Here is a 26,345-nt window from a genome sequence, read left to right on the forward strand (position 1 = left end):
TCTAAAATGTGAACCCTATGATGCCCGAGTTCATGGTCTACATGTTATGTTTCTCAATTCAAATTCTAAGTTAATTACAAGTCAAAAACTATCTCAAGATGAAGACATAGTGTTTGGAAGTAGGCAGAAGGTCCAGAAAGATGCTGGCATGTTTCCACATAGTGGCTGTTTACTGAGGAATAGATACTGAATAGGCAGAAGAGATATAAAATGACAAAGATGATGTCCTTACCCGGCTCAAAATCTGTCTGGGAAGAGAGATTTTAACAGCTGATGGCCATGTAAATAGGACGCAGGTAGCCCCTGGGTGTTAGTGGTACAAAGAAGAAAAATGAAGCTTGGTGTTTTGGTGAGAAGCAGTGAGAAAGAGTTTCTGGGAAAGTGAACACTTAAGCTAAACCTAGAAGGATCGGCAGGACTTAGCCAGGGTACTTCCTATCAGGATCTGGGACTGCAGGGTTATAAAATAGAAGGGAAAACGGCGGAAACGAGACTGGCAATTCGGTTATTTGTCACATGGTGAAATTTTTTTAAATATTAAAAATGCTGCATTTATACTTAAGTGAATTTGATTTTTTTTTTTTAAAGGAAAGGAATTTAGCTAGATGTTCACTGTAGGAAGAATGTGCTTCGAGCAGAAACGCAGATTGCAATTATCAGAAATCTGTCACTTTATTATCTCTTCTCTTCTTTGTTACCATTTTCAATTTAGTCAGTTATCCCCCAATTTGTGATAAAAATGGCTACCAGCATCGCCAGAATTTTATCTTACTAACTTACCCTAAGAGAGAATAAGAGAGAAAGAATAGGTTTTTTTCCCCAATGTTACAGAAAAAGAAATCGATTGGAGTCTTGAAGTCGTGATTTGTACCATGTGCATAATGCAACTAATGATGATAGTAGAAGGGGCTGGATTTGGGGTGAACCGTTCTGGTTGCTGAGCCTGGGGCACTTCACTTCTTCAAGCTCAGCATCTGTGGTGGATAAGATCACATTTGCGGATTATTAATTTATTAATTGCACACACAGGGGTAACGGAATAAAGAGAAGATAAATGGATATATAACAGGGGCAAGGAGATACCTGTTTGAAAACATACCATTCATAGATAGCCCTGTTGATCCAGTAGGTACACTCTGTGCCAACCCCTGCTTGTGTTAGAGAGAGAAATGGCTCAGTTGAGTGTCCCCTTGACAGTGGTTAGACTGTATTCACAGGATGGCTTCTTTAAATGGTTAAGCATGGCCCCAGGAAGACTGATGGCTAAAATGTAATTACTAATTCTGAAATACAAAGTATATTTTCTCCTGAAACTTCTCCCAAGCATTAGACATCCCCAGAATTGATACAAACAAAAATGAACTACCATTTAATGTCACCAGCCACTGCGTGAACAGGAAGCAGTAATAGCTGAGTAGCTGAGCACCTGATTATGTTTATCCAGAGCTTCCTTTTAATAGCTCAATATCCACACCTAGATATGTGCTTCTCTATTGCCTTTCTGGTCCAAGAAACTGTTATTATAAGTATTGACTATGGAATACCAATACTTGCTTAAATATTTGGGAGGAAAGATAAACACTTCTAGTTCCTTTCAAAGCTCATCCAGAAAGTTACTAAATCTCACAATAGCTGAATAGCTAACTGCTATTGGGCAATTTATGTGACTACTTGATTTGTGGCAAAGAATAAATCTAAATCTATACGTCTCAGCTGGCAACTACCTAATGATGGCAGGCTTCTTGCCGAGGACAGGTACTATTTGTAGGTGAGGAGAATTGTCTTGGTCTTGAAGGAACGGAATCGACTCTTCAAGGAAGCTTGACTGCAACTTGGAAGCCAGGGTCAGAATAACATATTAGGGATTGATGGTGATGCCTGTTTTATTGGGTTAGGGACAGTAACACTTCTAAATCTTGGTTAGAGGATGGTCCGGGAGAATTGCTGGAGGAGATGAGAGCCTCCCTAGGGATGTAGAGCAGAAGACTCCTGCCTACATCTTCTTGGCCATGGTCAACAGTAGTTACTTGGCATGAAACACTTTGGACTGAGAACATATGCCAAGTGCACAGGTATGAGTGATGTGTAACTGAGCATCAGCTGAAGAAGAACTGAGTGGAAATAAAGTAGAACGGCAATGCATTTGTTGATTATAAAATGAGAGAAACTTGAGGGGAGGATTGAGAACAATACAGAGTCTGAAAGACATTTGATTAGAAAAGTCACAATACCGGTTTTCACACCAAAAGGAGTGAAACCATAAAGAGGAAAATATTAATTCACCAAAAGAAAAGGGATTATGGGAGTTCCCGTCGTGGCGCAGTGGTTGGCGAATCCGACTAGGAACCATGAGGTTGCGGGTTTGGGCCCTGCCCTTGCTCAGTGGGTTAACGATCCGGCGTTGCCGTGAGCTGTGGTGTAGGTTGCAGACGCGGCTCGGATCCCGCGTTGCTGTGGCTCTGGCGTAGGCCGGTGGCTACAGCTCCGATTCAACCCCTAGCCTGGGAACCTCCATATGCCGCGGAAGCGGCCCAAGAAATAGCAACAACAACAACAACAACAACAAAAAAAGACAAAAAAAAAAAAAAAAAGAAAAAGAAAAGGGATTATGAATCAGGTTAGAAGGGCTTGTGACCATGAAGCAGGAGAAAGGAATTCTTCATTCGCATAATACATAGGAAAATTTGAAGGAAAAGGGAAGAAATCTACCAATCTTTAAAATCTCCCTTCAAGAGGGGGAAGAAAAATTAGAGTAATTAGCAGAGGATATATAAAACTTTTACCGTAAAATTGAATTACCAAGTAGGATTGTAAAACTATAGGGCTAGTGTTTTATTTTCGACACTGATGGAGTGGTTCAGAGTTTTATGAACAAAATAAAATAACATTTGATGAAGGATTAGAAAAAAAAATTGTGAGGGGCTGTGCAAATCTTAGTTGCATGTATTTGTTGTTGGTGTTATAAACACTGATAGATTTCCCCATTCACTATTTACATGTAAGGTAAGTGGACATTACATTAGCTTCAACAGAATTTACATTGGAGACCTAGATCTATTTAATTGTGCTTGCACATATAATGCATGTATATTGCTCTTGCATGAGGCATGTGGTATCATTGCCTATATTGATTTGAGAAGACTAACACCTAAATGATCAAAACTTGTGTTTTGTTTTTAAACTGCATTTGAAAGCAAGCTTGGAATGGAAATAGAAATAGTCTGTCTGCTTAAAGTTCCAAGTAACCTTTTAAACACAGTTCAATACATTGTTTTTACCCAAAGAAGTTACTGGAGAGCGATTTTGAATTATTTATGCTAACCATCTGTTCCTTGCATAGCATATCTTCCAGAACAGACAAATCTCATGGCCTTCAGACTTTAGCTACTATTACTTCTAGATGAGCAGCTGTTTTCTTATCAAAAATCCATACCGAAGCTGTTTATCCTAAATTGGTGAATTGCATTAGTATCTCCAGGGCTCTGGTGGAATTAATCTATTTAAACAGCATTCTCCTTAAAAACAGGTGCTTAAGTGGCTTATCCCAATTCTATCATTTTAACAATAGCACTTTGGAAAAAAAACACTTCACATTTTCTGCTAAAACAAAGTAATATGATTGCTTTCCTTTACTACTGCTTTTTCTTATGAAAACAGTACACAGTTGTCAACATATGGTACTCCAATGGCATTGCTTTAATCAAAAGGCGGTCTCCATCTAAAATACACAGTGGAATTAACATTTTTATAATAATTTAATTACTATAATTTTAAAAAGATACATGTAAAAAAACACGTTCTGATAAATTCTATTAATGCCCTAGAGGTGCTCTAACAAAGTTCCATATTTGGTGGCTTAAAACTGCAGAAGTTAATTCTTCCACAGTTCTGGAGGCCAGAAGTTCAAAATCAAGGTGTCAGTAGGACCACACTCCTTCTGTATGGCCTGGGGCAGAATACCTCCTTAATTCTAGATTATGGCTGCTGGGAGGTAGCCTTTCTTTCTTTTTTTTTCAAGCCCCTGGCTAGGGGTTGAATCCAAGCTGCAGCCACCAGCCTACATCACAGCCACAGCATCACAGGATCCAAGCTGTATCTGTAACCTGCACCACAGCTCATATAATGCCAGATCCTTAACCCTCTGAGCGAGGCCAGGGATTGAACCTGTATCCTCATGGATCCTGGTCAGGTTCGTAAACTGCTGAGCAAGGAGGGGAGCTCCCTGGCAGCCTTTCTTAACTATGCCTCCGTAACAACAGTCTCTGCAACTGTGAGCACATTCCTTGTTCTCACTTTGTGTATATCTCCTCTGCTTCTCTACCAAGAGAACTTTTTGTGATGTCATCTAGAACCACCCCAATAATCCAAGGTAATCAGCTCATGTTGTCAAAGAACAAGATCACAGCAGACAAGTTTAAAATGCAAGGAAGATTTTCCTCAAAACTCTTACAATAGGAGAGAAAGATGGACCTCGATTCCGGCTTAACAAAAGGTGGGAAGAATTTTAAACACTGGGATGAGCTGGTGGTAAAGGGTCGGGGGACCAGTCAGGGGAGATGTCAGTCAATGTCAGTCGACCATCTGTGTTTGCTAATTGGTTATGGGTAGGCTCCTGACCTCCTATAGAGAAGAGAGAGAGGGGCTCTATCTTTTTTAATGATTATATTTCAAAGAGATGGCTCCCAGGTCCTTGAGAAAGACATTCCTGAGTTGTAAAACTGTCCAGAGCCTGGGATAAGATTTATATCTCAAAGGGTCAGAGAAAGAATTTACAGTTGCAGTTTTTCTAAAGTAAATGTTCTAAGCAACGTGAGGTCAGGAATGCCTTAGTCCATTTGTGCTGCTATAACAAAAATGTCATCGACTGGGAGGCAAATGGACACAGTTTATTCGTCACAGTTCTGGAGCCCGAGATGTCCAAGATCAAAGCATCAGAAGATTCAGGTTTGGTGAGAACCTGCTTGCTTATTTTTTCCACCCATAAAAATAATCACCAAATAGTAATACCCAAAATGGTAAATAAGATTGCTGACTCTCATTATAGCCAGGTCCTTAAAAACTCTTAGTAACTCAAATACATGAGAGAAAGTATAGAAGAACAGGTAAACTTTGCAACACACTTTGAAGCAGCTGCTTTATCGCTTATAGGACTAAGTTGCAGAAATTTTTTGTTTGGGTCTCACATATGACCTCTTGTCTCTCTTACTTTTTTTCAATTTATTTTGTATGTTCCCAAGCTTATTTCATGCTGTAACCCCTTCTCTTTCTCATACATGGATAGTTTTCTTCCAAAGAAGCCTATTAATTCATCTCCTGTCAGTCATAGGTCCGCCCACCCAGGGTTTCCAGACCAACTAAAGAGATTCACAAATTCAAAACAAGTTAAACATATAGCACAAATAATAAGAAGAATTTGGGGGCTTTCGTGGACTCATCCCATGTTACTTCTGGACAAATATTATAAAACTGACTTCAGAATAATGCAGGTAATTTTGAGGGCACAAAGTTTGTTTTATCATTCACAAAATGAAAAAAAAATTTAAGTAAAACAAACTCTGTAAACTCTGTAATTAGCATAGTACAACACTGAAAATCTTGACTTCTAGCTGTTATCATCATCTTGCTTTATTGTTTCCTTATACAAGCCAAAACCCAGCCTCCTAGTTAGGCTGGCTTCTAGAACTGGATTTTTATTTTATTTTATTTTTTACTTTTCTTAAGCTACTTCATTTTTTGTTTGTTTGTTTGTTTGTTTGTCTTTTTAGGGCTGCACCGGCCACATATGGAGGTTTCCAGGCTAGGGGTCTAATCAGAGCCACAGCTGCTGGCCTACACCACAGCCACAGCAACGCCAGATCCAAGCTGCATCTGCGACCTGCACCACAGCTCACGGCAACACTGGATCCTTAACCCACTGATCGAGGCCAGGGATCGAACCTGCAACCTCATGGTTCCTAGTCAGGTTTGTTTCCAGTGCACCATGATGGGAACTCCTACTTCATTTTTTAAACATTTCATCTTGTAGAAAATCCACTCCTTTTCCTTGTCTATAGGTCCATGTTTTTGAAGTTATTACAAAATCCCAGCAAAGTTAATAGTTCTCTTTATTGCAAGGCATTTTTTCCTTTGGGGAGTTTATGCTGATGCTAATTGGAATCGTCTAGAGCAAGCTCTAACACCCCTTCCTGCCCAAAGAACCTACCTGCTGGTTGATATCAAATGGAACCCTGAGAGATGCTGATGCAAAGAACACATACCAAATGGAATAACTGTTCACGTTTTGAGCTATGACTTGTTTAAAAAATATCACTCTAATGTTTCTTGCTTAAGAAACAGCACTTTTAATGTTCCCTAGTGACTTAATAGACTAATCAACACTATATAGATTTTTTTTAAGGTGCAAGACTGATTTGTACTATAACTGATATTTGAAATTGAACATGAAATTCAGCAGAATAAGGGTTATTTCCATTTAAAATGTACTTTGAAATGTATTCTAATATGCCAAAACTTTTTTAAGCATAAGGAAAAATGGTTCTTTGTTATCTAAAATCATGCTTTATAGATATTTCTTGTGAAGTTTAGATTAGTGGTTCTGCTAATAAGAACATTCAGAGACTACACTGCTGAAACTCAGCTTCAGCACAGGTTTGTAACAATTGGTTGTAACTTAATTATTGAAAATACCAAGTCACTTTGAGCAACAAAAACTTGTTTTTGAATCTTGAGATTTGATAAACATCAACCAGACTGTTACATATGCTCATATATTTAAATCTGGTTTTTTTTTCCCCACCCTGAAGTAACGTATTTAACATGAATGTAAAGAAACACTGGTTCCCAAACTGCCTTTTTTCTAAATCATGGGGATCACTGAAAATATGGAGGCCTTCATTTCATCTCTAGATATTACTGCTTTATTTGTCAATGGGATGCAAACTGGATTGGGGTATTAAAAGTCCCAGGTGATGCCAACGGGTACCAAAGCTTGGAAAGGCAGCCACTCCTGTAGGGAACTAAGTTTCCTTTTTGGAACTAAATGAGTAAGGTTGATAAATTCACCCTGTCATGTCAAGGCAGTTGAAGCCTAGAAATTAGCATGCCTATTTTATACATGCAGTTAAATATTTCTGCTCTCATTTCATTCCAGTAGAACTTAAAAGTGTCTCCACTACCTCTTTGCTAATATATCATTAGTTCATAATGCCTCACATTTTTCTTACCTGCATTTAAAAATTATTTTCCACTAAAGAAAAATACTGGAAAAACGTCTATCCTATTCCTTTATAGTTAAGAAAACATATTTGTGGATTTCAGTATTTTAATATGAAATATGCTTATTAAGTATTTTAATGTAATTCTAAAATATAAAATTCAGTGTTTTAGAGAGTGGCTCAGCACTAACAAACCAGACCAGTACCCATGAAAATGCAGATTTGATTCCCTGGCCTCGCCCAGTGGGTTAAGGATCCAGCGTTGTATGAGCTGTGATGTAGGTCACAGATGTGGCTCGGATCCCACCTTGCCGTGGCTGTGGTGTAGGCCAGTGGCTGCAGGTCTCATTCGACCCCTAGCCTGGGAACTTCCATATGCCATGGGTGGAGCCCTAAAAAGACAAAACTAGCTAAATAAATAACATTGCATGTTTTAATATAATTCGATGATGACCAAGTTCATTTATAAATACAGAGAGCATATACCATACTGAACCCAAAGTAGACTGTGTAGCGTGATTTTTTAAATCCCAATATGCTCAATATAATAATTATTTTATTAGGGAAAAAAAAAAACACTCTGTTTTTTCCCCACCTTTCATAATTCTCCTTGTAATTCGCTTTCTTCCATGGTTAAAATGATATTCTGAATTTTGAAAGATAAGTGTTTGTATGCCCTCCAATAGAAGAAGCATGCGATCACTTCGGATAAGGGAGGAGCAGATTTTTTTTTCTTCTTGTCAAAACTTCACCCAAGCATTTGAAAACCCTGTGGTTGAAGAACACTGCAATCTGAGTCTTCACACCATCTGTGCTTTTGAGCAACTGCGGGAGTTGTTGAGCAAATTTAACGCTGATGGATTATCTGTACAAAGAAATTTACCTAGTTAAGAGCCAAACCTGTAATCAGACCCTAGATGCATCTGAATAGTCCTTCAACAAACACAGAATCCTACTTCTCTAGACATGCTGAAAGTTAAGATGAGGGGAATTGGATATTTTTCAAAACAACGTTTTCTATTGCCGCACCACTTCACCAAGCACCGTGTCTGAATTTAGGGAAATGATAGTGCTAATAGGATGTGAAATTCTGCTAAGGCATTTTTTAAAGTAAAACAGTGGTACTTATGTATTTTTATTTATAGGAATGTGAGGCAGGAAAGACTAAAATACAAACTAAACATTAATTTGTGTTTTTGGAAGGCATTCAGGATAGTGCTTATAAAAATAACAGAGGGAATAACTACTGTGACAGAACCAAATAGAGCCATTTATGGCCACCAGACTTTTGTCCCACAGCCCCAAACATTTCATCATCCACTCCCGTGGAAAATGTGGCCTTTGTTGTAGTACTTTATACACATATTTTTTTTACCGGGGTCTGTGAAAAGAGTACATGGTACATAAATATGTTTGACATATTTTACTTTTAAATGTGTTTTAAATGGGTATTTTTTTCCCTTACAGACTAGAGATTTCTGTTACACTCATTGGGCAGCCCTAATTAACTCCATTAGTTACATCTTGTTGTTTTTTTTCCAGCTACATTTTTGGGTCCAAATCTTCAGATTTGAGTATTAAAATCTAGTAGGTGTCCTTGTATGAATTGCAGAGAGTAAGAAAAATGGAGGAGACAGTGAGGTGTACCCTACGTCTATTCATTCTGTGTTTTTGTAAACTCTTTCATTAAAACCCGCTAGAATCAGATGGATAGATTGCTGTACTGGTTTGGTCAACTTTCTGGCAATGTGACGTTTACAAATAAGGTAATATCTCTGGAATTCGTTTTTGTTTTTGTTTTTATGATCTCTGTAAGTGTAGGTTTGAAATAATGAAGAAAAATATAAAAGGGATTAGCAGTGCTTTTTTTCTCTTCCTCCTGCTAAAACTCAGAGTTCAGCCAAAACTCTGGACGTTATGTATGAAACAAACAAGAGACTGTAAAAGATGCATAAAGGATGGCAGACAGGCTAGAGATCAGAGGGAATGAAGTCAACACAGCCATACTCCCTCTGTTTTTGTTGCTTTTCTTATTTTCTCTTCCTTTTTCTTTTTTTTATGACATTATATATTAAATAATTGTACAATGGATTCTCCAGAAACATGAAGAATCAATGCATGGGGACCAAGAAGCCCCAAGAAAAGGCTGCTCTCTTTAGGCAACAGGACCAGAAAAGGGGCCCTCTAGAAAGAGGGAAAACTTCTAGACAATAAATGCCTCAGTTCCAGCAAATGCCTCAGAAGGATCTGCATCTCTAACCTACTCCCGCCAACAAAGGACAGGTTGGGAGCCTAGATTTCTGTGATGAAGTTATCCACCCACCTCCATGAGCTGGTGTCATAAACTACCGAGTGAGAAGCCGGGACTTTCAGTCCTACTGGGTGGCATTGATCACCTCCTTTCCCATGGTGTCAGAAGATGCCTAGGGGAAGAGTCAGGAATTTAGCACCAAGGGAGCCACAAGACCAAGCCCTGCAGTGTCAGGCGAGGTTACTTATAGAGCAGTAATGAGGGCTCCAATAAGTTCCACTAGGATTTTGTCAGCAGAGGCATCATGAGAAACCTGAGATCTAGCCCTTTCCAGAAGTAATGGAAAGCCCTTCTTTCCAGGGGGTTCAATGTATGACAAGGGTAAAACTTGGACTTTCACCCTGACCTGGCATTAATAAAGTGATACCCTTTTACCCTGCTTGAGAAGGGTCAGAAATGACCTTCTGAAACATTTAAATAAGACCCATTGGTTCCTAACATAATACTCCAAAGGCGCACGTTTCTATTGAAACTGCTTCTCACATGAGGTACCAGAAAAATCTCAACTTGGGCTAGAAAAGGATCCAAACACAAGAGGATACAGATTGATCTGACAAGGATTTTAAAGCAGCCATCACAAAAATGCTTCAATGAGCAATTATGAAGATGCTTGAAACAAAAAACCACAAAGTCTCATCATGACGTTCACCACCTGCTAAGGCAGAGACAACACATTTTTCACAAAACTGCCTTCATTTTTGACACCAATCGCATGTTTAAAAGTACTTCACTGGAAGGACTCACAAATGTCACTAAAAACTACTAAACTCGTGGTTATACTTTATTATAGAAAAATAATATATTTTAGTCAGCCAGAAAGTAAACACATAAGACAGCGTCAAAGGAATTCCCAGACTTGGAACTTCCTTTGTCCTCTGCCTGCAGAGTTAAGATATAGTACTTTCCTGGCACGGGTTTGTGAAAATATGCGTGGTATATTGCCAGCCGGGGAAGCTCTTCTGAGCCTCTGTGTTCAGAGGTTTTACTGGGGTTCCATCACCTAAGCACAATTGATTAGTTTATTGTCTATGATGTTACAGTCTCCATGGCAACTGATACAGTGTGACCCAAAGACCCCACCCTTGATTACATTGTCAATCTTTCTAGTGTGTCAGCCCCCTCCCTACATAACATTAGGGACTGTTGTCACAACCCAAGGTCCTCAAACAGAAAAGACGCTCCTAATGGGCATGACAGCAAGATTACTTCTCCGAGGCTGAGCCCAAAGACTAGACCTGGTTTGGTTTGGTTTGGTTTGATTTGGTTTGGTTTGGTTTGGTTTGGTTTGGTTTTGCAAGGATAATCTTTTTGTTGTTGTTATATACTCTGTAAAAGAATAAAAGTTAAAAGACTGCCTGGCCATTTTAGAATGAAAACTAAGAACTGAAACAAAACAAGGCATTCCGTAACAGAGTAGAAGCCAGAGAAGTGCATCAATGGACTGGAGATAGACTAGTATAAATGATCAAATCTAAAAGGAGACTAAAAAATAAAAGATAAGATACAGGGCTCCAGGGAACTGTGGTACTTTAACAAAAGATCTAACTTTCTTGTCATTGGCGTTCTGCAAAGGAATAGGAGAGAGGGTGAAATTATTCAAAGACATTTTAGCTGAAAATTTCCCCAATGTGGCAAAGACGTGTACCTACAAGATCCAGAGGTTGATAAAAACCCCGCACAGAATGGACACAAAGAAATCCACATCCAGCACATGAGAGTCCAACGTCTGAAAACTAAAGAAAAATCAAATACCTTAAAAATACAGAGAGAGAAATAAACCCTTAGCCAAGGTGGGATAGACTGAATAACGTCTGTTGAAAGCCATGGAGAACGGAGGAAGTGACACAAGTGATGATAGAAAAAGAATGTTCACCAGGATTTGATACACAGGAGAATATCCCTCAGGCACGAAGGGATGTCAAGATCTTCTCAGAAAAAGGAAAATTAAGATAATTTGTTACCACCACAGCTACTCAACATGATGCCTGAAGAAATTTCTCCAAATAAAAGAAGTAGTCAGAACACCAAGGAGGAAAAGAGAGCAACAGCAACATTAAAAATATAAGTAAATACAGGATTTCCCTTCGTGAATCAGTGGTTAACAAATCCAACTAGGATGCATGAGGATGTGGGTTTGATCCCTGCCCTCGCTTAGTGAGTTAAGGATCCGGTGTTGCCTTGAGTGGTGGCGTAGGTCGCAGATGCAGCTCGGATCCTGCGTGGCTGTGGCTGTGATGTAGGCCAGCAGCTGTAGCTCCGATTCGACCCCTAGCCTGGGAACCTCCATATGCTGCGGGTGCGGCCCTAAAAAAAAAAAAAAAAAAAGCAAACAGGGAACAAAAAATAAAAAATCAAATGGCAGAGTCAAGACTTTAGACATGTCCTCAATAATTTCATGACATGTAAATGGTTCACTTTGTTGATATCAGACCAACACTGTACGTAATTGTTACTGTCCCCTGCTAGGCGATCGATTAAACAAACCACAGCACTCACACGATGGAATTCAACTTGCCCTTAACAGGGAATGGACGATTGTATTGGTACACACAGTAACTGGGCTAGATCTCAAAGGCATTATGCTGAATGTAAAAACAAAAAACAAAAACAAGAAAGACAAAAACCATATGATATCACTTCTATGTGGAATCTAAGATGTGGCACAAATGGGCCTATCTACAAAATAGAAACAGACTCGTTGACATGGAGAATAGACTTGTGGTTGCCAGAGGAAAGTGGCATGGACAGGGAGCTTGGGGTGGGCGGATGCAAACGGTTATAACTGGAATGGTTAAACAACTGAATCCTATGTACAGCACAGGAAACAGTCCAATCTCTTGGGTTAGTATGAGAAGGAAGGTAGTATGAAAAAAAAAAAAAGTACATCTATGTACGACTGGGTCACTTTGCTGTACAGCAGAAATTGAAGGAACATTATAAACCAACTATAATAAAACATTTTAAAAAAGAAGAAAAAAACAGTTTTAGTTAAATCACATATCATCTAAATCCATTTGTATGACATTTGCAAAATGACAGAATTAGAGAGGGAAAAATCATCTAATGTTTTCCAGAGGCTAGGGATGGTGAGAGGAAGAGAAATAGGTTCACAACAAAAGGGCAAAATCAGGGATATCCTTGTGGTAAGAGGATGGTTCTGTATCTTGATTGTGATGGAGATTAACGCATCTATTCATGATAAAGTGGCTTTGACCTCTGCACTCACATTCTACCAGTGTTCGGTGCCCTGGTTTGGATACTGTGCTATAGTCATGTAAAATGTAATCATTAGGAGACACGAAATAGAAGGTACCCAGGATTCCCTCTGTGCAGATTTGCAGCTTCCTATGGATTTTTATGATTTTAAGATAAAAAGTTAAAGAAAGGGGGTTTAGTACTAAATAACAGTGTGTTAAATAAATGTTTTCTCATATTTAAATTTTATAGCCCATACCTTCTTTAAAATTATAGTAGATTTACAATGTTTCTTCAGTTTCTTTTGTACCCAGTCACACCCAGTTCCCTGTGCTGCACCGTACAGCCCCATTACCCATCCACTCCAAATGTAACAGTTTGCATCCTAAACCCCAAACTCCCCACCCAAAGTAATAATAATAATAATAATAATATAGCTAACACCTTGACTTCTAAAATGATTGAAAAATCAGTTGGAGTTAGACTCTTTTCTGGTAGTTTTGAGCAGCAAATTATATGTGACTAATTAAGTAATTTCATGCACTAACTGATTTAAACCTCACAAATCCATTCAGGTGGCTACTCACTCTTACTTGAGAGAATATACAACTTGGCAGGATTTTTTTATCCATCATGCGACAACTCTTGGTTTCCTAAAAACATGTTCATATACCTTAAGGGTTAGTTTTGTTTCCCTGATGCAGAATCTCATTGCTCTGATTTGAAAAGTTAGTAAAAGTTCTTTTAGGATGCCCAGAGGGCCCAATAGTTACAGCCCACCCACCCTAATTGCCTTGCTTAAACCCCAGAGTACTAGGAAGGCAGTAGCAAGTATCTCCTTGGGTCTGTACTTTTTAAGGGCAGTGGAGTGAAGATCCAGAATTTGGAGAAATTTTGGGCGATGACACAATAATGTAAAATTTGAAACACAGGAGGCTCTCTGGTTCCTGTGGATATTTCATTCATACACCAAAGAGCTGAAGTTCAGATTCAAGCCCATTAGTTTCCAAGGAGACTCTTGTAGGTAGGGAAGGGAACAGCTGTCTTCTTTCTCTTTCTTAGTGAAGAAAGGCATTTTCCCTGGCCCCTGATCTACGATGGTATCAGACTATTTGTGGGGGGAAAAAATTGCTTTGCCTTTCATCACATCTTCCCAGAAGTAAAGACTAAGGCGAAGGGGAGCAGATGCATTGTTATGCGTTGTGAAGGATTTCATAACAAATCTGTCTCTGACTGGGAACACCTAGTGTTCAGGGTAAAATGAAGAACAGTAATAATTACAAACCAAGATCTTTCCACTCTGTAGAACAGATGCCATAGTTAAGGTGAATAACCTTCCACAAGGTCATATGGCTTCTGGAGGACAGGGCGGGAATGAAAGCCTAGGTAGCCTGGCTTTAGAATCTATTCACTGAGCCTCCATCCTGTAATGGAGAAGGCAGACATTTAATTTAACAAGATTACAAACCGAAATTAGATAAGGTATCCTGAGTCTTTCTCAAGGAGCCTTATTTTTCTAGAAAGATGATTCACTTTATATGCAAAGTCAATTTTATCTTGTTTTCACTGAGCCAGTCTTTGGGGAATATTTAGTTAGGTGGATGAAAATTCAGAAGTCTTTTTAATAATTTAAAAGGAAATTGAGCATTAATAATTACCACTTTTTGTCAGGGACAGGACCTGCATTGAGGAACATAGGCAAAAACACATATACCAAAACCCAGGTTGCCATAGCTATTCAGAGACTGGGGAATATCACATTTAAGATTACAAACAGTCTCTGGGAGTTCTCCATATAATTATGTTTTCCTTATTATTTTGCAAGGGTGTTAATTTCCTACTAGTAATTAACTTCCCATGCGACTGTCAAGAAATGTAATCAATGGTAAGAGCAGAGGGACCAAGCTGTCATGGTTTCTGTGACCAATATCCTTTGCTCACCCCTGGCAAGGTGTTTCTGTTTTAATAGAACGAACAGGTGCAAATGTACATGGTTACTTCAGAAAGCCACCAGCTAAATCAGTGCATCTCATGGTTCTGAAATTAAAATATAGCCAATCAGAACCTTGAAATATAATTGCCTCCTTTTCAAACTTAAATACATTATGAGCCTCCTGCTAGTGCTGCACCTGGCAAATCTACTTATTAAAGTGGCGAAGGGAAGAGTTTGCTGAGACATTTTAAATAGTATGCTGACAAGGTAATAAAAGAAAGGAGAAAGGTAGGCATGATCTAATTCTATGGATGTCTGCTCGGTTTAGTAGGTACTGCCATTCCTGCAAAGCTGGTAACCAAATTTTATTCATGGAACCATTTCACATAATTTGGTACAAAGTAAAACCTACTGGATTTAAATATATTACCTCCTGTATAGTTCTCAAATGTCTCTTGACTTTTTTATTACTCAGATATCGCTTTATCATCTAACTCACCCAATTTTTTTAATATTCCTTTTTTTTTTTTTAGCAAGTCTGTTCTCTTTCCTCTCTACAGCAGTTACCAATACGTGTATAGATACATATGTAAGTAATGGGCAGGGGCTGTGAGAAAGATCAAACTCAATCTCTGTCAGAGTTCTGGCAAAACAATCCTAGATGTTCTGAGATGTGATTCATCTTCATCAGTAAAGCATGGAAGATAGAGAACCCGTGTTCAGATTCTTGGCATCGATAGTTTTACCTAATTCCTTAGGTAGTTTCTGTATTCTTTCCTGGATGCCATAAATTATAATAAAATATTGTGGGGGGGTTTGGCCACGCCCATGGCATGCAGAAGTTCCCTGATCAGGGATCAAATCAGCGCCACAGCAGTGACCAGTGCAACAGCAGTGCCAAGGATCCTTAACCTGTTAGGGCCACTAGTAACCTCCTAAAGTTTTGGGGTTTTGCATGACAAAAATGAGAACTTGCCAAATAGAATGTTACCATTGGCTTCTGCAAAGGCAACACTGAATCAATCCCTTACCTTTATCATCCAGACGGTAATTAACACGAACGATGATAACAACCACATGCACATCAGAAAGAAAAATAAGCACATTTTGAATGTGGGGAAGGAAGGTCATGGATCTAAATATACTAAAAATAAGGAGACATAGTGTGTGTCGGGGTCCTGTGTACAGGCAGTTACCCAGGATATCCCATTACTCTGCATGATTTAGGGACTAGAGGTTCATGGTACCAGATGCAAAACCTTTGGTGTATATGTGTTACAGTAGGTACCGTATTTCACCTTTGAGCATGATAATATGATGCACATAACACGTAGCACTCCAGTTTGTCTGGGACTGTGTAAGAGCCACATGTTGCTTCAGGAAAGATGTTTCTCCAGGAGAACATAGACAAGATCAGTCTTGGTTGTCAAATTAGTTATAAACTTATGTGTGGCTTTTAGAGCTTCTTGGATTTTTTAGTATTGAACATACAAACTTGTGGAATTTATTATCAAAATACTTATTACTTTTCCCTATTTTGCAATTATTTGGCAAGGAGCTTTTAATTTCTTCACTAGCATTACAGGTTAGAGAGGTAAATATTTTCTTTCCAAGAACGAAGAAAATAGTTTCACAGAGTCCCCAAATAATGACAAAGACACAGAGATTATGTTGTCTCTGGATTTCTTGTCACCGTATAACCTCGTCTCCCCTGACTTCGCAGTAGTTGCCTCTTAGTCTTGAGATGCTTCCACAAGAAATAAACAAGAGCAAAGATGACACTGGCCTGCTGGTGAGATGAGATGTTGACTCGTGTTGTCCTTTGATAAGGCTGTCCTCTGCCATTAAGTGTAAGGAAAGCCACTTGCCTCCTGCAATGACAGTCCTAGTGAAAGAGATTAAAAAGCAGAGGCTTCCTGCTCATAGCCTTGTTTGGTCATGTGACAAAGAACCCCATGAGCTCTCTTGGGGGACATGAAAGGGACAAGCTCTCTTTAGGACAGGGAAGGGAGAAAGTCCAAACATTTCGGGCCTCCTGACTTAGAAGAGCTTCTTGACCCCCAATGCTCAAAAGTTAAGACAGCCCGAGGGACACATATTCATTAAAAGATCAGAATAAGGATGTGGCCTTCCTTTAGAATCCTTACCGCTTCCAGTGCCCTCTAAATCTAAGAGAGTCAGAAAGACACAAATGAAACAAACAAAAAAAAATGTTGCAGCTCTAAGAACCATCTCTGGAAAAGAGCTGTGGTTGCAGTTCTTGGTAAAGGGGAATCGGGAAAAGAAGAACCTCCCAGAAAGTAAAATCAGGCCTGATCAAGAAATGCTCTCCACCTCTAGGGCAAGGAGTCCTCCTGTGTTTGCCGTGGTGGGTTCCAGGATGACTGCCAACAGTAACTTCTTTGTGTCTCCTATTCCTGCTCTTTACAAACTGCCGTGTTTGCTCTAGTTATTTCGCCCACCTACACGGCTGATGTAAGGTGTGGGAAGAAGGCAATGCATCTTTTGAATGCGTTCCCATGTAGCCGTGTCTGAACTTGATTGACAAGCCAGTCCATACCTCTCCCATACCCTGGTCTTTGCACTTGACACAGTGATGGGCTCTTTGGATCCCTTGCCCTGGGGGAGAGTAGAGTATGTTCTACAAGTGGGAAGAAGAAAGGAAAAGGGTGTTTAATGATTAGGAGGGCAGACTGCTGAGAGAGGAATACTCACCCAATAGTCGACTTGCTGCCTTATTTTTTCCAGTCCTCTTGCAGGTCCCCCGTGCAATGTGACAAATTCTAACACATAAAGAGTAAGTGCAAGTAAAATGTGCCATTTATGGGCTAAGGCGGTATTCAAAAATGAAAAATAAAACACACGTCACTTTGTCTTCCCTTACTTGAAGACCGCGAAGGCTTTATGCTCCAAGGTGTGCAGTTAGAAGACCATAAAGCCTCCGTGAACTTTGCACTCAGCAGAGTCCACTGCTGATCCACGGGGCATGTAAACTGCGCAGGACATACAGTGTGGTTGTTTTAAGCCTAGGGTCTGGGGGATGGGTTGTCACAGCACCAAAATGTTGCCCCTCCTGAACACAAGACGTATTAGATAAATAGATGGATGGATCGATAGTAGATGGATAAACAGATAGACAGACTCATTGATAGATATTGATGATAAGTATCGAGATATATTTCTATGTTCAGTGTCTTATAAAGGTAAACATTTATAGTAATCTTTTTTTAATGTTTCCTTAATATGCAATAGAGAACATAAAACTGTAATTTGTTTATAATATATAAAGAACCATCTCCAAAACTTTCTGGAACAATTACATTGAGTGCATTCATTTGTACAGAGAAGAAACAACATTTCTGCCTAAAGTCTAATGTTTCCATGGTTTCCAGTACAAAGACTCATTCCTTGAAACTGGTAGTTTAGTTTTTTGTTTTAGGTTTTCTTTTTTTTCTTTTCTTCTTTTTTTTTTTTTTTTTTGATGAGTTAAGGAATGCCTTGTGAACAACTAAAACCCAATGCAACATAAAAATAAGTGTACTTTCATTTTAGTTCTTTGTGTTTTGCCCCAGTGTATGAAAGACTGCAAAATATTCTTAAGTCATACGTCTTTGGAAAATCACTACAACACTAGCACAATGGGTGCAGCATCACTTTATTGAACATTTATTTGAGAGCTTGAAATATTGGTTCTATTGTAGATCAATCCCTCTGATAACAATTTCACTAGCTTTGCAATTTGCTTTTTCAATTTAATATTGCCAGTGGTGTTAGACCTGCTATTATTTTTATTGCTTAGATTACTATTGAAATATCGTGGCGAGAAAGAAATAATATTGCCACGATTTTATTATTAGACCACTTTTCTTCTACACAATACCAGGCATCTACAAAAGTATCAGGCTCTCAGGCATATGGTATCATTTATATCTCTTATGACTGGCTCTCAGAGTTCCCCACTAAGAATAGTAGTGGTGATTTTCAGAACTCTGATCCTAGCAGCTCGCCACTGCAGCAGATCAAATAAATATGATGCTTCAGTGTGAAATTTGGCATCACATTTCTGGAGGAAAAAAAAAAACTGCTTTTTATTTGTTTGTTTCTCTGCCCTGTGAAATTCCAAGATAATCTATGATGAAAAAGGGCAAGCTTATTGAAAACATATAACAGCTGTTAAATTTAAACTCATGTATGATTTTTACCTCTAATTATTATGTCTAGATGACCTGAAAAATGAAATATTGCATGTTAAATGCTTAGGGAATGAATATTACAAATCCCCTTTCCTTTAGACAAGTAGCGTAACATATTTTGTTGATAAGCACATAAAAGTTGATATTACCTCTTAACTATAAAGTTTATTCTCATTATTTTTATTATAGCATCCATGTTTGCTATTACCTATAAAACAATATAGCTATCTTTCACTACTTATTATATATATTTGCTAGCTACTATGTAAACTCTGAATATTATAGTTTATATGTATATTATTCTTTAGAAGAAAGGTTTGCAAAGTGTCCTCAGGGGAAAAACCTGGTGGTCCCTGAGATACTTTTAGAAAATCCATGGAGTCAAGCCCTTGGTTACACTATTTGAGAAGTCATTGCTTCCTTTATCATTTTCATTCTCTTATGAGTATACAGTAGAGGTGTCTAGAAGTGACATTGTGTATGATGTTGCAGGAAATTGAGGGCAGAGACAGATATAAGAATCAGGTGTTTCCTCTTAAGCTAGACATTAAAGAGGTTTGCAAAAATGTGAAACAATGCCAATCTCTCCTAACAGAGTATCTCCTGTTTCAGAAAATAGAGTTATTTTCGTTAAAACATGTTGTTATTGTGCATGAAATAATAAGTAAGTGTTTAATTTAGGTATTTACTCATTATTATAAAGTACCTTGCAAAAAACAACAGCTCTTTGGGATCGTCCATAATTTCTAAAGCGCTCTCGAGATAAGGTGTCATGGCGGATGCTTGACAGATTTGCATTCCCGCATTTCTTTTCTGTCCTCAGTTACACTAATCTGTGTACTGCAGAAGTGGGGTGGTAGTGCCCATACTGCTTCCAGGACTTGAGGAGCTGAAGACTAAAAGCTTTTCTTTGCCCTGGGTTGTTCACATGTGGTTACAACCTGGCTGCTCCAGCTACAGGTGTTTACTTTACTCAGAAGGATGCAGGAAAGGTTGAGAAGGAAGAGGGCCGTACCTAAATCCGCAAAGGAAATCTTTACCCACACAGAAGAAACCCCCCCAACATATACACACACTCACATACCAACACACATTGTTGCTTTTGTCACTTTGGCCAGAACATTGTCACATATCCACCAGAGGCTACGAGGCATTTTGTATTTGGACCCATTGCTGTCAACCATAAAATCAGTGTTCTGTCAGAGGACAATAGATGCGGTAGGAAACCAGCCACAGGTGCTTCACCTGCTTTCTTTCTCTGAGGTTAGGAAAATAAAGCCGCAAAATGCGTTATGGGAATAAAGGGGCTTGAAATGGGAAATGATATTTACCGAAGGAAGGAACTCAGAAAGTAAAGGGACGAAAGGGGTAGGCAGAGAGTCAGGTAGACAGAGAGTAGGTGGAACATCCATAATCCATTTAATCTCAAAGCCCTGGAAAGGAGGGAAAAGCCAGAGCTTGCAGAAGGTCCCAGAAGCTGCATGCTTCTGGCCACTGTGAAGGGGGAGCCCATGGAGCAGTATCTGGAAGTGGCTGCTTCTGGACAAGCTGCCATTTCTATGGCCATTGGCCTATCTGTAGAAGCCACCATGTCACTGAATTTTGGAAGGAGTTGTGTGTGACTCTCACACGTTCGTTGTCATAAACTAAGAATAATGGCTTCCACCACTTCAGGTCCGTCTTCTACATCTCACAAGTTCCTCTCATTGGCAAGCTCTAACCTGGAATTGTCTAAGGAAGGGGACCAGGGGAAAGGATTCCCAGGCTTGCCCTGGTGAGAATGATGCCAACTTCATGATAAACAACTGAGCACAATGGCCAGCGGGGTGTAAAGTGGAAATGCCACAGCCTGAGATATTTTCATTTGGAATAAATAGACTGAGCATGAGCAATGAGAAGCATCATGCCTTGTCTTTGTTCAGAAAAAATCAAGTTCTTAACAAATTTGAGTAATAGTCTGGAAAACGTATTAGAAGGACACAACACACAGTGCATTTGCTTAATGGATTTCGGAGGAAAAAAATCCTTCAACACGTAAGAACTATAAGGAATCAACTTTTAATCATAGCATGATGATATAGTGAATATAATGTCTTTTAATTCTACATAAAAGCTAATATGTAAATATTTGAGGATGGAATTAAGGAACACAGAGGTTTATATAGGTTTAGGCATTCATTTCTTACCACAGGCACTGACTCTGTCTTATTGAACATAAGTTTTTTTCCCTTCTAGTAGCTATTTCAACTGTGTGTGAGGCTTCTGCGAAAAAGGAAGGGTAACAAAGCAGATTTCAAGTGAATATCGTGGAAGCATATAACCACCTGTTTTCTCATGCTGCCTAGCTGTGTGTGGAGACACTCCCTGTGACTGGTGGAAAGAGCTTCTTTCTCTTGATACGTTTTCCCTGTTCTTTCTGTGCAGGGTTGCTTTCTTTTCTCAGACAATTCAGTATGTGGAAGGTGTGTCTACCCTTTGTTAAAGTTTGGTTTTCCAAAGTTCTCAAGTAATTCGTTAAGATGCTATCAAGTGAGAAGGGACTGAGATAATTTTTCTATAGTGCATTGAGAGTCCTGATTACCCTTGGAACGATACCTGGAATAAAGCGTGTCAGAATAACTTAGGATAAAATCTCCATGCTTGCACTGAATTTAATTAGGAATTTGCCAATTTGAACATAAAAAAATGGTGATTTCATTTATATGCTTTTTAAAACAGTCCTGTTTGGAAACAGTTTCTAACAATTAAATAATATGTGAGTTAGTATTATTTTAATACTTGTATATTTTTGTGTGCATTTATGGCATCTAAGATGGTCACATGCATAGTATGGGCAAAAGTTCTTAGTTTAAGTACTAATTCAAATTTTCCGTACAATTTGTATATAGGGAAATCCCTAAACTTCTTTAGTCTCCATTTTTCATTGTTGAAGAGAAACAAAACCTGCTGCAGAAATTGACAATTGATGTACAAGGGGCAAGGGAAGGTACCAGCTATGCTTTTTCTGTTTCAAGAGAAAAGATGTACCCTTTGAGTGCTACTGCCTATTTAGAGCATATGAAATAGATTCGCTTCTTACCAGCATTACTTTGGTCCTTGAGTCTCTGCCTGATCGTGGGTGCGAGGTTTCAAATGGATTTGACCTCATGTCTGATATTGCTTGTGTGTTCAATGGTTTTCTCTATGCATTACTTAGAAGGCTTCCCTCCTGATGAGATTTACTCAGCATCTCTAAGTCATGGGAACCATTTTAATACATTGGGCATAACAGAAATAAGCAAGAATTCTTGATACTTAAAAGGCACCAGATGTAAATTTTCCTTATACAATCTACATACTGAAAGTTTTGTGTATAACCAGTGATCACGTGTCATCGCAAGGCCTTTGATTATTTACCAATACTCTGAAATTCACACACAGTCTAACTTTACCACCTGAACGCCCATTTACCAGTTTCTCACCCATAAGCTGACATTTATTTATGCATTTATTCCATGATGTTGCCTTCACCCTGAAATCCCCTTTTTTTTTTTTTCTCACATTACATGTTCCGTCATAAGTGACTAGACAGAGTTCCCACTGCTACACAGCAGGATCCCATTGCTAATCGGACTCTCATCCTGAGTGAAGTTAAGTCAGAAAGAGAAAGACAAATACCATATGATGTCACTTGTATCTGGAAGAAGCATATTCTTAACTCATACTCTGTGTGATGTGCTGTCTTAGGCTTTTGTAAAGGGAAAAAAACAAATAATTAAAACCTTGCCCTGCCCCTCAGAGAAATATAAAATGACCTCTTCTTTTGTATTTCTTTGAGTCTGTTACTTTTCTCATTTTACTCTCATAGTTGACTCTGTGCTATGATCCTTTAATTCAAAATTGCTCACATTATATCTCAATAAAACCAGCCCATCCTACTGCAGAGCTATTGTGAGATTGAATGTGAAAGTATTTATGAAAAGTCTACATCTACAAAAGAAAAGCCATCTTTAAATAAAGGTAATGATAATTTTATTTTTGGTCAACTCTCAACAGAGTTTATGCTTATCGAGGCAGGAGTTCTCAGACTTCTTTTGTTCCAGGACCTAATTAAGAGCTATGTCATTTTGAACAAGTGGAAATCTTGCTAGAGCATGTATCACACTCAGTGAAATGCAGAGTGTAAAAGTACTCATTTCCTAGGGCGGCCGTAAGGATTAAATGAGATAATCCCCTTAAAGTGCTCAGCTCAACACACGTAGAAACACATAATGAATTATCAAAAGAAAAATAGCAGCTAGCATTTATTTCTCACTAGTTATGTGAAAGGCACTTTATTTCAGTTTCATAATAATTATCCAATTTAATCTACACAGCACACCTTTGAAGAGTACTGTTATAGCTACACAAATGTTGATTAATATGATTTTAGCACTTAACTAGCACAGTGATTGGCACACAGCAAACACTAAATAAATATTTGTTATACTCTTGTTGAACTCCAGACTCTAATTACATTTGAGGCCCACATTAGCTGTGTCAGTCAGCATTCTTGCAAGAACAGAATATGACTGCAGCAAAAAGGAATTTATGTACAGACATTGGGCTGGAAAGCTCACAGAATTAGCAGGAGGACTGGAGATTCTAGCTGTTGAGGCTGTGCCAAGAATAATCCCTAAATCACATAGAAAGAGTGATTCCAAAAATTTATATGGAGCCGAATTTCCCATCGTGGCTCAGTGGTAATGAACCCAACTAGGATCCACATAGATGCCAGTTTGATCCCTGGCCTCTCTCATTGGGTTAAAGGATCCAGTGTTGCAGTGAGCTGTGGTGAAGGTCGCAGATGTGGCTTGGATCCTGCATTGCGGTGGCTGTGGCATAGGCTGGCAGCTGTGGCTACGATTTGACCCCTAGCCTGGGAACTTCCATATGTCTCACCTACAGCCCTAAAAAGCAAAAAAATATATATATATATTTTATATATATATATGGAACCATAAAAGGCCCAGAATTGCCAGAGCAATCCTGAGGAATGAAAAACAAGTAGGAGGCATAACTCTCCCAGACTACAGGCAATATTACAGAACTTCAGTAATCAAGACACTGCAGTACTAGTACCAAAACAGACATACAGACCAAAGGAACAGAATGGAGAACCCAGAAATAAACCTAGACACCTATGGTCAATTAACCTTTAACAAAGGAGGCAAGCATATAAAATGGGAAAAAGACAGTCTTTTCAGGAAGTGGTGCTGGGAAACCTGGACAGCCACATTTGAATCAATGAGACTGGAATGCACCCTCACACCATGCACCAAAATAAACTCAAAATGGCTTAAAGACTTAAATATAAGACAGGACACCATCAAACTCCTGGAAGAGAACATAGGCAAAACATTCTGACATCAACCTTATGAATATTTTCTCAGGTCAGTCTCCCAAGGCAACAGAAAGAAAAGCAAAAATAAACCAATGGGACTTAATCAAACTGACAAGCTTTTGCACACCAAAAGAAAACAAAAAAAAAAAAAAAGAACCTACGAAATGGGAGAAAATAGTTTCAGATGATTCAACTGATATGGGCTTAACCTCTAAAATATACAAATAACTTATACAACTCAACAGCAAAAAAAAAAAAAAAAGCAATGACCCAAATGAAAAATGGCCAGAAGACCTGAATAGACATTTCTCCAAAGAAGATATACATATGGTCAACAGGCACATGAAAAAATGCTCAACATCACTGATTATTAGAGAAATGCAAATCGAAAATACTATGAGGTACCACTTCATACCAGTCAGAATGGCCATCATTAATAAATCCACAAATAACAAATGTTGGAGAGGGTGTGGAGTAAAGAGAACCCTCCTGCACTGTCAGTGGGAATGTAAATTGGTACAACCACTATGGAAAACAGTATGGAGGTGCCTCAGAAAACTAAATATAGAACTACCATATGACCCAATAATCCCACTCTTGGACATATATCCAGACGAAACTCTCCTTGAAAAATACACATGTACCAGTATGTTCATTGCAGCACTATTCACAATGACCAAGACATGGAAACAACCTAAATGTCCATCAACAGATGAATGGATTAAGATGTGTTATATATACACACAGTGGAATACTACTCAGCCATAAAAAGAACAAAATAATGCCATTTGGAGCAACGTGGATGGAACTAGAGACTCTTATACTAAGTGAAGTAAGTCAGAAAGAGAAAGACAAATACCATATTATATTGCATATCTGGAATCCAATATACAGCATAAATGAATATTTCCACAGAAAAGAAACTCATGGACTTGGAGAACAGACTTGTGGTTGTTAAGGGGGTGGGATGGACTGGGAGTCTGTGGTTAATAGATGTAAACTATTGCATTTGGATTGGATAAGCAATGAAATCCTGCTGTATAGCATAGGGAACTATATCTAGTCACTCGTGATGGAACATGATGGAGGATAATGTGAGAAAAAGAATATGTGTGTGTGTGTGTATATGTATGCGTGTGTGTATATATATGTATATACATGTGTGCGTGTATGTATGTGTGTATATATACATACATATATATATGTATATATATATGTGACTGGGTCACTTTGCTGTGCAGTATAAATTGACAGAACACTAAATCAACTATAATATAAAAAATAGAAATCATTAAAAATAAAAGAGCAATCAGAAATAAGGAGTGAAAGAACTTGCAACTGATATCTCTGACAGCCCAATACAAATCATTGAAGTCATCATTATCAGTAATGTTATCAGATAATTCATTCGCTGCCACTTCTAAGACCTGCACCTCTTTATCATGAAGGGGAAGTGGAGGAGCGGTTATGTGTTTTTCACTTTGCGTAAGACATTCACTTATGCTCAGGACCACTGGACTCTCAGAAATTTTACTCAGGCATCAGATGCTTGAGTTTTTATAAACTGTATTTGCAGCCCTTGCACATAGCTGAGATATGGGCCAGCAGCCCGGTTATCTGCTCCTCGTGTTTGTCATGTCTTTTCAGCATGACATCATGAACCAAATATGTCCCATAACAACGTGAGATGGTCTGTATCCCTGTGAGGTAAACTGTAGCGAAGAGGCTGAGGAATGATTTGATCCTTGAGTAAAATGGGAATGTTTTATACTCTTACCTGATATAGGAAAGAAAACTGCTTCCAGGATTCCCTGTTTACAATGATAGAAAAAGGAGTTTGTGCTGGAGAAGAAACTTTATCCCTAGGGCTAGAAGTCCTGCCACCAGTAAGCGACTACATCTGGAAAAACAGTTTTAATTAGAGTTACTCTGTGATTAAACTTTTGCCAACATTGAGTCAATTAGACATGGAATATGATTACTATTCTCAAAATTTTCAGTGTTGAACAGATTTCCAATTCCTGCAACTGTGAAGCACACACACACACAAAAGCAATACCATTTTGAGTGTAGTCTTTTCATAGCAGAGGGAAGCTTCGTTTTATCCTTCTTGCTTTTATAGATCTTACTTCATAAC

General features: G+C 38.6%; 1 protein-coding gene across 3 annotated transcripts in view; it reads left to right on the forward strand.

Moving 5' to 3' along the window:
- BRINP3 (BMP/retinoic acid inducible neural specific 3) overlaps positions 1–26,345 on the forward strand; it is a 404,393-nt gene that overhangs the window by 301,964 nt on the left and 76,084 nt on the right. The window lies entirely within an intron of this gene.

Source organism: Sus scrofa, chromosome 10 (assembly GCF_000003025.6).
Source record: "Sus scrofa isolate TJ Tabasco breed Duroc chromosome 10, Sscrofa11.1, whole genome shotgun sequence".
In the NCBI taxonomy this organism is placed as follows: domain Eukaryota; kingdom Metazoa; phylum Chordata; class Mammalia; order Artiodactyla; family Suidae; genus Sus; species Sus scrofa.